This window comes from Dromaius novaehollandiae, chromosome 11 (assembly GCF_036370855.1).
Source record: "Dromaius novaehollandiae isolate bDroNov1 chromosome 11, bDroNov1.hap1, whole genome shotgun sequence".
NCBI lineage: Eukaryota > Metazoa > Chordata > Aves > Casuariiformes > Dromaiidae > Dromaius > Dromaius novaehollandiae.
In genome coordinates this window covers 26,462,964-26,477,223 of record NC_088108.1, presented here as the reverse complement: position 1 = coordinate 26,477,223, position 14,260 = coordinate 26,462,964, and the positions used below count along the sequence as shown (strand labels likewise).

At 56.1% G+C, this 14,260-nt stretch overlaps 1 long non-coding RNA gene across 1 annotated transcript; it reads left to right on the top strand.

Annotated features, from left to right (window-relative positions):
- The first annotated feature begins 6,298 nt into the window (after positions 1-6,298).
- Positions 6,299-7,921, top strand: LOC135329521 (uncharacterized). Its single transcript, XR_010390954.1, has 2 exons — positions 6,299-6,409; positions 6,607-7,921. It is a non-coding gene; the product is annotated as an uncharacterized LOC135329521 (long non-coding RNA).
- Positions 7,922-14,260: the final 6,339 nt, after the last annotated feature.

Genomic DNA, 14,260 nt, shown 5'->3' with positions numbered 1-14,260 from the left:
CAGGGAAATCAGCCATGGATCTTACCGGGCAGCAAGGACTGTTTTGATCAGCTAGTCTAGCTGCTTGCAAGGCGTCCAAACCTCGCCGCGGTTCTCACTGAAGCACTCTCCCATGCCCGGCTATTCCTAGAGGTCCCTCCGTCTGCAGCAAAGCCTCGTTCCTGGGACTTGCCTCATTGCACTGGCCATGCTGGGAGGCCAAGGATGTCTGTGATGCACAACGGGGGGTCAAAAACTTGACTAAACCCCAGCATTCCTACAACGCACCATCCGCACAGCAGTTACAGGCAGAAAACTCCTCTTGAAATTCCTACCCTGCCCTCCCAGAGATCCAAACCCTTTCAGAATGAAATAAGAGGTAAAGAAACCTCTCACAAAATTGCCTGGTGCAAAGAGACTGTCTGAAATAGAAAGCTGCTCCACGCCTTTTAACATCTGTGGGCAGCTTCTGTCTCAATTTCTGTTCCCTTCCTCTGCCTACTGCTTCTCCTCTCTTCAAGGCAGCACTTTCACAAGTCATTTTTTATTGTGAAGTCCCCACTTGAGCCTTGGACAGGCCCTCAAATACTGCGTCTCTCCTTGAACTTGCTGCTCAGAAGGAGAAAAAAACCCATAGCTGGAGCAAATGCAAAACATAATGATCTCTCCCCTCCCCTGCGTTCACATAACGGACATAACTGGAGAGCAGAAACTGAAACAGACCTTAAGCAGGCATTGCGCAGGGCTGAGAAACCTCCTCCAAACAGCCCGTAAGGAAACTCTTTGTGTCTCATGTGATGGGCAAAGAGCCCAGGTAAGATCCCAGACTGGTCTGATTTAGGGTTTGTAATTTTTTAAATCTCCCATTACTGTCATGGCCTCAACCTTTCCTGCCTTCATTTTCCGGATGGTATTTTTTCCATCTTATCTTTTCTCATCAAAGTTCTCGTTTCCTCCGGCTGGAATCACCGCATTCCTGATCTATATGCATATCAGACCCTGGGAACAGATGCTATTGTCAATTTTTATTAGTTTACTATATTAAAAATAGGAGGTTATCTTTGCAGCTATTGATATAAAATAAGACTACCCACTCTCACTAAAAGCTTCATCTCCTGGAAGATGAAGTGACAGAATAAAGTCCCTTCTGAAAAAAGAGCTATAGTCACAAATCAGGGCCCATATATTGGCTGCAGACAATATCCAAGGCTTGTGGGAAAAGCAGAACAATTCCTCAGCACATCCAGAAATTGCTCAGTGCCCTGTACAAAAGGCAAATTATTCTGAGTTCAGTAGTGAGCCTCACGAGGTGAATTGCATTCCCCAGGACAAGGAGACGATGAGGCCACTCTATGTATTTGTACAACTTCGTATATTTGTATTCTATTTAAAATGACACTCTCGGACTTCCCCCTCCTGCTCGCTGAACATCTTCCCAATTGCGTGGGGTTTCTTCCACAGACTCCTGCTTTGCTCCTTCGCTGTTTATGCATTTATTATTTACGCATAGGCCTCCAGCTGCAACCCTCATGCTGGAAAAAAAACCCTTCTGCGCCCTGGTGCAAGACAAGAGAGCCAGGAGAGCTGCCAGCTCTGCGAGCAGGGAGAGGAAACGTCCACAGCCTTTTTTGCATTGCTCTTGTGGAGAGGTTGAACTCGGCTCCCACAGGCAGGAGGAAAACGCTGCTGAGCAGCTGAGCATTTCATGTCCTCGCTGGAGCCCGGTATGTAACTCAGTCTGAACCCGATTTAGCTCTGTTCAGTCCCAGACACCCACGACGCAGAACTGGCGTGTGAGCGGAGCAGAGACCCGGGCCACGTGTCCCCCCTCCCCACCGGCTCCTCCCAGGCCCTGGTGCTCCCAGCAAGGCTTCGGCTCCCATCGCGTCTCCCCGCTGCGCCTCCGTCTCCCGGGACGAGGTCTGACAGGTCGCGGCGGCCGGGGGGGCCCTCGCCTACATGGGGGGGCTGCAAAAATGCGCGTGGGGGGTGCCGGGGGGGTATGGGGGCAGATAGGGAGTCGCAGCTGAGTGCCGAGATCGCTGCCCTCCTGGAAATCGTTTCCTCTCCCTGGATGGCCACGTGCAGCTCTGGCGGAGGACGGGGCACGTGCGGGAGCCGCCTCAGCCCCGGCCGGGGAAGGGGACCTGGCTGAGCCTGCGCAGCCTCCGCGGCACCGACGCCTTCTCGCCTGCGGGTTTTCACGCCGAAAGCAGGCGCAGGGCTCCTTCGGCTCGGGGACGGGCGGCAGCGGGTCGGACACTGCCGGCCGCTCTCCGCAGGGAGCCGGAGCCAGCGACTGCCCCGGAGCCGTTCCCACCAAACAAGCAGCTCCTGCCCCCGGGACCGGGCGGGACCCACCCTCGCCCCTCGCCCCGGCCCCCTTCACCGCTGCCGAGCCCTTCTCCAGCTGAAGGGTTTCCTTCCTTCTTTCAGGTGTTTTACCAAGCGCAATCAAAGCCACGGTGTCCGAGTGCCCATTACACGCTGAACGCCGTCCCCATCTCGGCGCCTGCGGACGTGGGGCCACGTTATCCCTGTTTAGAGATGAGGTGGTAACCGAGAGAGGCCGGTTTCGGAGAGGAGCTGGGGTCTGAGGTCACCCAGGAGGCCTCGGCAGGGGCAGGGCTTTGGACCCTTGGTCCCTCTAATCTTAAACTGGCAGTCTCATCACCGTGCTACCCTGCCTCTCTCATCGGCTGATGAACCTTAGAGCTGGTTAAATTAACCTGTGGGAGAAACGAGAGAGACCACCCGCAGCCGCCTCGCCTCCCGGGCTGGCGCACGGCATCGCAGGTTGAGCACTGAAATCCGAGTTTTTCTCCTCTTTCCAGGGAAGGTGCTTTACGTGGCTCCTCCCCCAGGCCTGAGGACCGCGTCCCGCTCCCAGGCAGCAGCTCTGCGGTGGCGGCGATGGCCTCGTGCTCTCCGAGGCACCCTGCTCCTGCCCCGGCTGCTCCGGGCTCGTGGTCCGTCCCTGCAGGGTCTGACATCGCCGACACAAGCCCCGTCCAGCCCCCGACTGGGTAAAACGCGTGTGAAATACATTTTACAGCGCTTGTGAAGGCTTCGGAGTTCAGGTCAGGCCACGTTCAGCTGGGTCAGGGCCTATTTAATTCAAGCTATTCCACTAGTCCAAAGAAGTGGGAAAGGCTCCAGGGAGGGGAAGGAAGATGGAGAAATAATCACCCCAGTGCAGGAGGTGGTGTGAAAAGAGGGGGCAGACGCAGCTTTGGGGGAGAGCAAAATATCGAATAGCCACTGGACGGGTCTCTAGCACCTCTGCCTGAGCCACAGGGAAAGGGAAAAACAAGCAAAAGACAGTGTAGAAAAGGAGATGTAAGAGAAACCAGGCTAAGCTGTGCTTTTAGGGAGCGAGTTTTGGTGTACATTTTATTATGTTTTCCTGGCAGACGTCCCAGGGCACTGGGTACTCTCTGCGCGTGAGCTCCTGGGGAGGGGGAGCGGGAGGGGATGGGAGAACATCGTTGCTGAGGGAAATTGAGTCAGATTGCTGCTCACGGTTACCGCTGGCATGTAACTGGGTTAATGGGGCATGTATTTTTAGAGCTGACTGGCCAAGCCTGCGCTGCTGTTACCTAACCTGGAGGCTGCAGGAACAGGTGAAGCAGGGCACTTCATTAAATGAGGTTCCTGCAAAACGCTTGTCTTGCGTTAGCTTCCCAGGTGGCCGCAGCACAGCGGGCCCCATGCTGGGCTGCCCGGGGCCACCTGCACCCAGCGCGGGTCCGAGCACCCGCAGGGACCACTCGCAGCCGGCCCGCCTTGGCCACCGGCTTCTGCACCACTTTCAGCTTGGGAGACGGGGGCTGTGCCTTCCCAAGGGCAGAGAGGGAAATGGCGAGGCAGCTCTGAACTGTAGCCTGGAGTTACAGCTCTTCCTCCCCCTTAACTTCTTTTGGCTGTGGAAGCGACTGGGATAACGACCCTTCCCTCCCCGACCCTCCCACCTCGCCACGGGGCTCTGCGATGGGTCGTTTTCTCCCTACTGATCCTCTCTAGGCTAGCAGCCGTGCACAATAGTTATTTATTTTTTGCTCGCTGTTTTGTCCTTGTGCTTTGCCAGCTCACGGCAACTCGGTGCAGAGGTGAAGTGTGCTGCAACGGCGGGAGGAGACGGACCCCTTCCCGGCTGAGCTGCAGCCGGCCCGTTTGCACTGCGCCTCCTCCTTCGCTTGCAGCAGGGAAGAACGTCTGGGGACTATTTAAGCCCCACGCCTGCCTGGGCAGCGCGGTGCCGGTGCTGCCGGTGACCGCGGGGCGCGAGCGCTGCCGAAGACGGGGCTCCGGCTCCCCGGCCGGGTGGGAGCGCCGGGCTCCCTTGGCCCGTCACTTCCACGCTCCATGACTTGTGCTTGGACCGGAGCAGATCCCGCAGGGAAGCTCCGAGGGCGGCTGTGGGTCAAGGCGGTTTGGACCGACACCTCCGCCCAGGCCGCGCAGACCCCCCACGTCGGGGCTGCTACATTGTAACTCCTCGAGTTCTGCTTTTGCAACAAAGTTGCTAGTTGCGAGTAAATATTTACCTGGCCCTGGGCCAGCTCGTTTTCGCCTTCCTCCGACCTGGTTGCATGTGCAAAACGCAAGGCCTCGGTGGAGGCTTCCTCGGAGGGGGAGGGCAGGGGGGCACCGAGCGGCACCGCGGGGCCTCGCGGGCAGCCCGGGGCCCGTCCCGCCTCGGCAGAGCGGCCTCGCAGCCAGGCTCCGTCTCACGACCTCGGTTACGTGCGTTGGAGCCGAGTGTGTTTTCCCATCTCTGCCTTTCCCTTGCTATCTCTTTTTGGGAGTGCCTCGTGCACATGAAGCTGGTTTGCGTGTGCAACCTGTAATCTATAGGAGTTAAAATAAATTCCATTTAGAGGCTGCATTCCAGCGCAGTCTGGAGCTTTCCCTGCACCCAAAGCTCCTGGTTTCCTTTTTCTTTCTCCTCTCCCTCTCTCTCTTTCTTTTTTTCCTGCCCCCCCTTGTTAAACTCCATCTTGATTTCTGCAGCCTGCGGGTTGGCAGGAGCGAAACGTCCTGCGCTGGAAGAAGAGAGAACGCGGGTGAGTGTGCGAGGGGGGAACCTGTAGCGGGGCTGGGAACGGCTCGCTTGGCTCGTGGTCACAGCTGCGATACGAGCTTGCTTCCCCTTTATTGATTGCAGTAATGCAGGGGATTTGGAACGGGCTGGATTGGGTAATGGGCTATAATTTGGTCCAGGTTTTGCAAATATGTCATTGAATATCCAAAAGGAAAAAAAAAAAACCTAGAGAGTTTTCTCAGGGGAGGGAGAGAGCAGAGCAGAGTATCTGCATGCTCCTGGAGGCTGCTTTTCTCACGGGGAAGTGCCTTGCATCATCCGCCAGCTCAGCAAATTACAGGCTAATCCTCTGTGGTGGCTTCTGGGAAGGGGTGAGGTTGAGAAGGGAGAAGGATGGGAACAAGAAGCCATGTGAGCTTTTTGCACCTACGATCAGCCAATGGGCATGCCAAACCCCCGTTTTCTTCTGAGCCTTCCTGGTTTTTCTGGAGCAGCGTTTGATGCTTGACCCTGACACACCGGGGACCACTCACTTCCCTCCCTGAAAGAAGGTCCCCTAAGGCAGAAGCCCCAGGAGGGCTGAAAGGCTTCGCCGCCCCAAGCAGCCCGAGCACCCACATCCTTCCCCACCTTTCTGTTTTCCCTGTGAAAAGCGGGGTGCTCCCGGGGGGTGCCCTGCCGTGGCGGGGACCAGGGGCCCGCGCAAAGGCCTTGCCAGCCCTGCTCCCTGCCTGGCGAGGAAGCATCACAGCCGTTTTGCCTGCTTCTGCCCGAATAGTTGGGGGAGGGAGGGTTTCAAAGGAGCTCATCCCAAGGCCACATCTGCTGCTGCTGCTGCATGTGTTTAAAACAACTCATTAAAGTTCCTGAAAGGCCTAAAAAATGAGTAATTCTCTAAATGAGTGAGTCTATTATAGGCCTCTAATAAGCTATAATGGGAGACTTGTGTGCTGCCGGGCTGCCGGGGCTGGGAGGAGGCCTCCCCACCCCGGGCCGCGGCGGCTGGACCCGGGTGCAGCAGCCGCCGAGCAGGGCTGGGAGTCAGCCTGGGGCAAGAGAGTTGCCCTGGCCAGCGAGCACGAGGGAAGAGGAAATGAGCAGCCTGCAATAAATGCGTTTCAAAGCTCTTTTAAGAAGCAAACCCTCCAGAAAATGTATGTGTGGAGAACTGGGCTTCAGGTTTTGGTAAGGAGGCCAAGCTACCACAAAGGGCTGAGCTTGTTGTGTTGTTTTGGGCAGGAGGGGATTTTTTTCTCTTTATTCCAGCAGCATACGCCGAGGCACAGCAGCCCAGCAGGGAGGAGGAGGAGGAAATAAAATATACCAGTAAAAAGCTCTGGGTGCTCGCTGTTCTCCGCACATGCCTGTGTTTCTCCGCAGCTTTTGGTGAGTCAGGCTCTTGGGAGTTTCTCCACAATTCCCTGCTGCATCTCTGTGGGAAGATCTCATTGCCGGGGATGACTCGAGGCCACCACCCACTGTGGGGCTGAAAGGGGTGTGCTCGTGCAGTGGGGTGCTGCAGTTTTGTTCCAGCTGGATTTGGTGCCTTGAAAATCATTCAGATTGTTTTTCTTTTCCACCAGGCCAACATGTCAACACATGTCACTTCTTCACAAAACACCTACCATTGCTGTAACATCCCCCCAAACATCAGCTGCAGAATGAATCTACCAGCTTTCACCAGGACTTGGGCTGGTTTCCATTCAGCGATGTCCCTTTATATTGCAGACAAGCACATGACATGTTACTGGGCTTCCAAAGAGCTGGAACGTATCAGGAACTCCAGGATTCAAGACGTTCTGCTCCTGTCACGAGTAGCTGGCGCTGAGCTATATTGGTGAAGCGATGTACCAGGCACTTGGCATTTCACGGTGCTCTGACGTCATGGTGGGACATAACTCATCGGGCTGCGCTTCCACGTGTGACCTGACTGCGCGTCCCGCCAGCTCCCCCGGGATTCGGGATGTCTCCGTCTCTGTAACGAGGATGTTTCTCTGTTGCAATAACAGCAAATACACCAGCAGCACTCGGTGCCTTTTGGAAGCATCTAGCGAGCGGTTTAGTGCAGCCTACGCTTTCCCCAGCTGACCCCACGGGGCCGACACCATGCCGCCCTCTGAACAGCACACAAATCCATCAGGAAGAGTGGAAGAGGGAGATTCAAATGATAGTTAGTGGCTGCCAAAGGATCAGAATTATCTGAAGTGGACACTGAGCTGATTTTCATTGGTCATGTAACATCTTGAGGTACTTCACAGGTTTTGCTTTGTTTCTTAAAGCTCCAGATCCTGGGGTAGAGCAGGAGTCTGAAAAGAAGGCTTGGATTTAAAAACATCCTCTTGACCACAGGAAAAAAACCTGAGAAATATGAGCAAGGTTTACTGAAAACACTCTGAAAGGCAAAGGGAAGAAACCTGTCATTCCTGCTGCGTCTCATGAGTTGCAAGTTAAGATTTCCTTCAAACTGTTTTTGGGTTAGCCCTGACTTCTAAACTCTTGGGGTTGCTGGCGTTGCACTTTTGTACTTGTGGTGTTATTGAACAAAATCCCCTTAACCCAAACGAGAGCCTCCCTTCTTCCTCAAGAGTGTTATTGCAGGCTGGGCCAAACGTTTGATTTCCTCCTTCTGAGGTCACCTGTGCTAGAAATACGACCACAAGTCAATCAGACATTGCTCATTGAACTTCAGTGCTGCTAAATTTGTGAACTTCCCAATTAATTCTGCAGGACCTTTTCTTTCTTCCAGCACACAAATGACGTTCACGCAGAGTCCTCAGCACTGCCCCTGGACGTTGCCTGGGCTCGAGAGGCACAAACGCGTTCTGTCCTGATGGCAGTACAGTAATCTGGGCTTGCGTTTATCTACTCAGGGTCTTTATTAAATTTCAGTTACTCGTACGGGTGTCCTGTCCGAGAGGAAGGTCAGGGAGAGGGAAGGAAGTGGAAGAGAAGCACAAGCAAGCCCGTTAGACACACAGGTGCAGCCTTTGCTGCACCCAGGGACGCAAACACGTTTGTCCTGGTTACCCACAGGCTTAACGAATGCAGTGTGTGTGTGTGTGCGTGCGTGCGTGTGTGCATGTGTGCACACGCTGCCAAGAGCAGGACCATCACTGAAAAAGGACAGTAATGTGTAAGCCAAGCTCTTTGGATAAAAACCTGAGAGCTTGAACCGATTATTTCACTGACAACTTGAACTTGAGGCCAGAAGAGCTCACCTGGCCCCGAAGCGGCAGATTAGCACCGGCTCATCCCTTTTCCCTGGCGGAGCGGCTGAGACCCGCCGTAGCTGCACACGCTGAGCGACTTTCGGGCTTGCCAAGAGCAGGATCTCTCAATAACCGAACCTGACTGCCAGGGCCCTGCCAGCCCGGCTCCCCGCCGCGCTGCTTAGTGCTGCAAAGAGCTCCCGGTGCCGCCGAAGACAAAACGCGGCCGTTGTCTCGTCTTTATCAGGGACTGGAGACAAAATGTTGCAGCCTCGCTGCTTGCAGAACACGGCCCTCCGGAGACGGGTGGACAAGGGCTGCGGGCAGCGCACCAGCCTCAGCGGCCGCGCGGCTTCTGGGGCTGGAGGAGGCCGTTTCTCCGTTAAAGGAAAAACCCACCTTCCCCCTCCCGAGCCGTGGGGGCTGGACAGGAGCGGCGGGAGGGCACCTCCGCGGCCGTGGCCGGGGGAGGAGGGCAGCATTTCCAGGTGCTGTGCTTTGCCCCACAGCCCTCAACGCTTCCCCTCGGACAGGGCGCGCGTCCCCGGGAGCTGGGATCCGGGGCTGGTGGTTGCGGAGGAAGAGCCGCCCTGGGCCCAGGGACAGGGAGCGACCCAGCCGGGGCGGCAGCGGGGCCCGCGGTGACAGAAACGGCCCATCCGAGCATGCGGGTGCCATGAGCTCGGTATCGCAGGGCTTTTGGACTGTGCCGTGCGAGCAGGAGCTGCAGACCTCTCCCGCCGCCCAGAAGGCAAGTTCCTCTGGAAACCAGGGAACAGCGGAAAATCCGCCCACCTCCCAGCTGCCCACATGGCTTGAGCGGAGGAGCTGCCTTGCCGCCCCCTCTCTCACGCCTCCCTCCATCTCTGCAAGGCCCTTGGAGATGTCTCATCATTTTTGCAGCTTCTCCAGGTGCCCATAAAACTGACCGCAGATCCCTGCATGGAGAAGGGAGCAGTGGTGGGGCAGAGACTTGCAGCTATCACGGGCGCCTCCCTGGCCTGTGCCTTTTCCGGAGAAGAGCCTGGAGACGGTGGCAGGCCGGAGCAGAGGAGCCCTGGGGTGGGTGATCACCATGGCCGAGCGAAGCACCCCCAGACCGTCCTGGCTCCTCGCTCTGGCCGGGGACCCTCGGGGCAGCTACAGGTGGCCAGTGTCCCCCAGGCACCGCAGGGTGTTTGCTGCTGCGAATCCCTCTCCGGTGCGCTCCAGGCTGGCTCTCGCTCCCGTCTTTCCCGTGGGAGATGGGAGCAGGAGGAAAGCTGCAGCGGAAGGCAGGAGGTGCAGTGCTGCCCAGGACCCCCGTGGCATGACGGCCAGCAACCCTCGCGATGCCTCCGTAGTGCCTCTGCCTCGGCACGGCCTGGCTCCGAGCAGGAACCTGCAGCCTGGCCGCTCTCCGCGGCCCTCGCCAGCGCGGCTCCCCGCAGCACCGGGCGTGGAGCCATCCGGGCCAGCCCGCAGCCGGGAAGGTGAGCAAGCGGCTCCGTTAGCGCAGGGAGAGGGACGGTTTGAGGATGAGGTGGCTGCGAGCAGCAGGTCTGCCGTTAATCTCAATGACGGCCGGAAAGTCGAAAGGTGCCCGCTGAGCAAGAGGGACAGGGCTGGGGTGGGGGTGATGGTGGGGTGGAGGTAGAATGGGGGTGCAGAGAAGGAGAGGCAATTTCTTCTTGTTTTTTCCATTTTGATTTTGCAGGCAGAAATGATCTCATGTTTTGTCTAATCTAAATTCTGTCAAGCAAGCAGGCAGAGGAAAAAAAAGAGATGGAAAGCGAGCAAGGGAAGGCTACGCAGTTAATAAAAATCTGCTAGACACATGTTCCCTGAGCTCACAGACCAGGAAAGGGAGAGCCAAGCAGTGGCTTTACGGAGCCTTAGGACAGAGCGGAAATGTGTTCTAGGCTCGCTGAGCTCCCCATCGCTCCAAACGGGGAGAACATCGTCCTCCAAAGCCATGGGGGCACTTCTTGACCTGGCAGGAGCATCGCCTTCAGGGCCAGGTCTCGAGCTGTTGCAGACACGTTCGGGCTGTGGATCTATCTCCCTGCTGCAGGTTGGCTCTGGTCACTGATGGACGCCAACGCATCTGGATGAGTGGCCACAGCCAGACCCCTGCTGCCCTTTACCTGTGTTTCCAATTCCAGCCAAGGTTATTAAAATGGAAAGAATGCTAAACATGCCAATGGCTTTTCCTCCTTCATGTGGCATGTTTGCTTTTTCCATCTCACTTGCTAAATCATGTAGAGCGGGACAGATGCTCCTCCGGCTGTGCATGTGGAGGGAGGCTGGGGGGTGCTGAGTAAAGCTTTTTCTTTCCACTCTCATACTCCAAAAAGATTTTCTCACCTGATAGATTTCATTGGCCTTTATTTTTCTTCCCACAGCATCCACATGTGGAAGAGTGCAGAGTTATATGCAGACATGGTCAGGAGGACCAGTTGCTTGACACACATTTGGAGCAAGGATAAACCAGCCAAAAGAAGCAGTAGTGGCTTTTGTTTAAAACATGTTTTTCTCAGCCAAATTTGTTCATCTCTTGGCTACAAAAAAACGTTTGTGCCAGCGCAAGGAAGGAGGTGTTATGGGGGAAGAAATGAGGGGTTGGAGATGGGAGCAATCCAGCTTCTTTCCACAGCAGTGCTGGCTTAGGGTGGCAAATGAGAGTCTCAGTTTTACTTTGGCTTCTTATCAAATTCATTCTCAGTTCCCCGTGTGACAAATGCTCATGGGAGAGGAGTGCTCCCACGCTAGGTCACCTGCTGATGTCCCTGCTGCACGTAGGCCCTGCTGTAGATGTCTGCTTCAGCCGCCTATCCTCTGCTTCAGCTGCCTGTCCTCTGCTTCAGCCGCCTGTCCTCTACTTCAGCACATTGCTTTCTGTTTTGTCCATTATTGCCTTGCTGACAGAGTTCAGATGTGTCCATTCTGCCCCAAACAAGACTGTAAAATCACCAATATGATGACTTCAGGAATGATTTCCCACTGGTCCCTGCAAGAAATCTCCAGATGATAAGGGCTATCTATGAGATGGCTGGTGAGCATCTATCTAAGCTCCCAATATTGCCCTATTCCTCAGGTAACTCCAGCAAATGCATCACTGTGGCCGGTGAGAGGTGTGGGGTTTGTGTGGTGCTCCAGGACAAGGATAAGTTTTTGCCTTGCCAGAGCAAGGGCAGCATAAAGCAAGACAGCAGAATGGCTTCTGCTTGGGGCCTTCGGTAAGTGCCCACCCCACGGTCATGATCAGGGATACGTAGCGTCGTCCCGCAAGTGCCGTCAGGTCTTCAGCGGGTGCTGTCTTTCCTCCTCGTGGTGGTACCGGCCCAGTGGGTGTTTGGGAGGAGACCGTATCTGAAGGAGATCAGTCCTGTCACAGTCAATAAGGGGGGAGAAGAGGCAGAGAGAGAAGAGGGAGATGGAAGAGGTTTGATAGAGGTCTTTAAATAAGGATCCTGAAATACATTTCCAGGCCACAGAAACCACACTGGAAAATTTGCTTCGAATTACTTGCTGTCAGGGACGGAGACGGGACTCCGACTCCGAAGAGCAACGTTAAGCATTGCAAACTGAAACGGGGCCCCTCGGTGTCGATTAACAAAACAAACAAACAGCATTGCCCATAATGAGCTCCGGCTTGGAGCAGGCGGGAGGAGTGATTGGAACAGGATGCCACCGCTGCCACGTGTTTCTGCGTTCGGGCCAGGGCCCCATGCCCTGCAAGCAGCCTGTGCCCATGCCCTGCTCCCAGCTCCTTCCCCGTGGCAGATTCATCTGGTTTCAGCCCTCGAACATGGTTCATGGATGTTGGAGATGCTGCACGCAACTTCCCATGTGATCCCAGAGGTTTTGGTCTCTCACATTCCCATTGTTTTAGTGCAGGGCAAAATGTTTATATGGATCCTGTGTCCCTCGAAGAGATGCAAGTTTTACTAGTAGAGATTTCAAGTAGGGGCAAAAGATTTCCCCTCATGCTGGCACTGGGATCCCAATGGCTCTGCACCGTCTGCCGCCCAGGCTGGTGCAGGCGCTCTGCCACCCTGGCTGCTTAGCTGCTCCAGGCTTGTGCCCTTCCACCATAAATCAATGCAGAAATCACATCGTTACGAGATTGCTTGTCATAAAATCTGATTGCTTGTAAAAGCGTTTTTAAGTGAGACCCGAGATGGCATTTTTTCCCTGTTTAGCCTTCCCCCAACATATTGACAGAGCGAAAACTACTGTGATTGAGCTGTGGCACCGGCGAGGCGCCCAGCAAGGATGGGGCTCAGCTCCTTTCCCAGCTCCCTCCTCACTTCCCTGCAAGCCGCATCTCCGGGCCCAGCAGAGCCTCCTCATTGCTACCAGGGCCGAGCGGCTGCCAATCCCGGGCCGAGGCACCCCGATTCCACCCGCCGGAGAACAGAGGGGTTGATACAGACCCCTAGTTTATCCTGCCCTCAGCACTTCCCAAATCACAGTGACGTCCTCAGCAATTCCTGGTCTATAACAAGGCTTTCATATGGTTTCTGCGTGGCTGGGACCTGAGAGCACAAGCCGGCAGGCGCAAAGACACCGGAGATGTTTGCTGCTGCAGAGACCCATCCGATCTTCCGGCGCTTGTTTGCTTGTGCCACCGCAGGGACATCGCTGACGGCCCCGCGCGCGCGGGTGCTCGCGGCCCTGCCTTGCCTGCGTCGTCGTGCCGAAACGCAAAGGCAGGTCCGGGGGCCCAGCGTGTCAGGCAGTAATGAAACCCGGCTGGGAGCCGATCACGTCTTTATCTCCCCAGCCCCGCGCTCTTGAGGACCACGTTTTTTAATTTGTGTTGGATAAACAATATGGGATTGTGTACGCAAAGAAGCTCTAATTATCCCCTCGGGTTGTGTTTCCTTAAAGGAAATGAACTGGGCATGGCATTCCCATCTGAGAAACGCACCAGCGCAATAGCTTCCAGATTTTTCTTCATGCCACTAAAACCCCGAAGCTCTCAGTGTGCGAGCGGCCCGGCCGAGGCGGAGGGAGGGGAGGAGCGTGCCGTGCCGTGCTGCGCATACGGCGTGTTCCACACACGCTCCTCGCAGTGAGCTCCAAAGGCATCGGAGGGGTCCTTCGTGCCCGGACAAACCCCGGGGACGAGTCCTGCAGCTGGAGCCGCTGAGGCTGGGAGCTGGGCCAGGTCCTTGCTGGGTGCCTGGGTCAGTCGCCCGGGAGCGGGGTCGTCCCGGCGGGTCGGCGGTGCCAAACGCACCCGGCTGCGGCACAGGAGAATGAGCGCGGGGTCTTTCGCTCGCAGCCTCAGCCTTGTCCTGGGCACACCGAGATCAGAAGCAAACAAGTGTTCGGCAGATGCAAAATCCTGTTTCACACGTGGGCTGCCTGCAGCTTGGCCCTCCATCAGCAGCCTCCCTTCTCTCCTGGTCCTGCTCCGTTGCCCCGTGTCCTCTCCTCCCCACCAGATACCCTTGGGGCCCTTCGCTTTGGGTTGGCACGCGTGGCTGTGGGACCCGACGAGCCGCCTGCCCTCACCCCTTGGCTGCCCCCCTGCCCCCAGAGCCCCCACTATTGCTGTCTCCTGGTTTGGGGGGTAATACGCAATTCGCTGTCACAACTCGTACATTCTCCCGGAGCGCTTTCCACATGCCGCGTTGAGAGGTGCTGGGGCAGCGTATCGATCTGCCTCGTTCTATAGCAACATGCAGCAAGCGGATGCAGCCTGCGAAAGCCGCGGCTTTCCCGGGCAATACACTGAGGGTAGCCTTGACCAAGATCTTAAATCCCTGCTACCAGGAGCTAAAGCTACATGCTCTCATCCTGCTGCCCAGAGAAGCAGCCCCTTCGCAAAGTGCTTAGAAGTTGCTAGGGAAATTATCCTGCAGAGGCTACTTAGCATTTGCACAGGCCCAGAGCGAGCAGCACATGCTCTTTTTGCAGCTGTTCTTAGACAAGCCATTCTCTGCTCAAGAGTTGCTTGGTTGTTCACATAAAACAGCGAGATGCTGTAGAAATGCCGCACGATGCCCCTGTGCCTACCGCAGGTCCCGCACAAGGT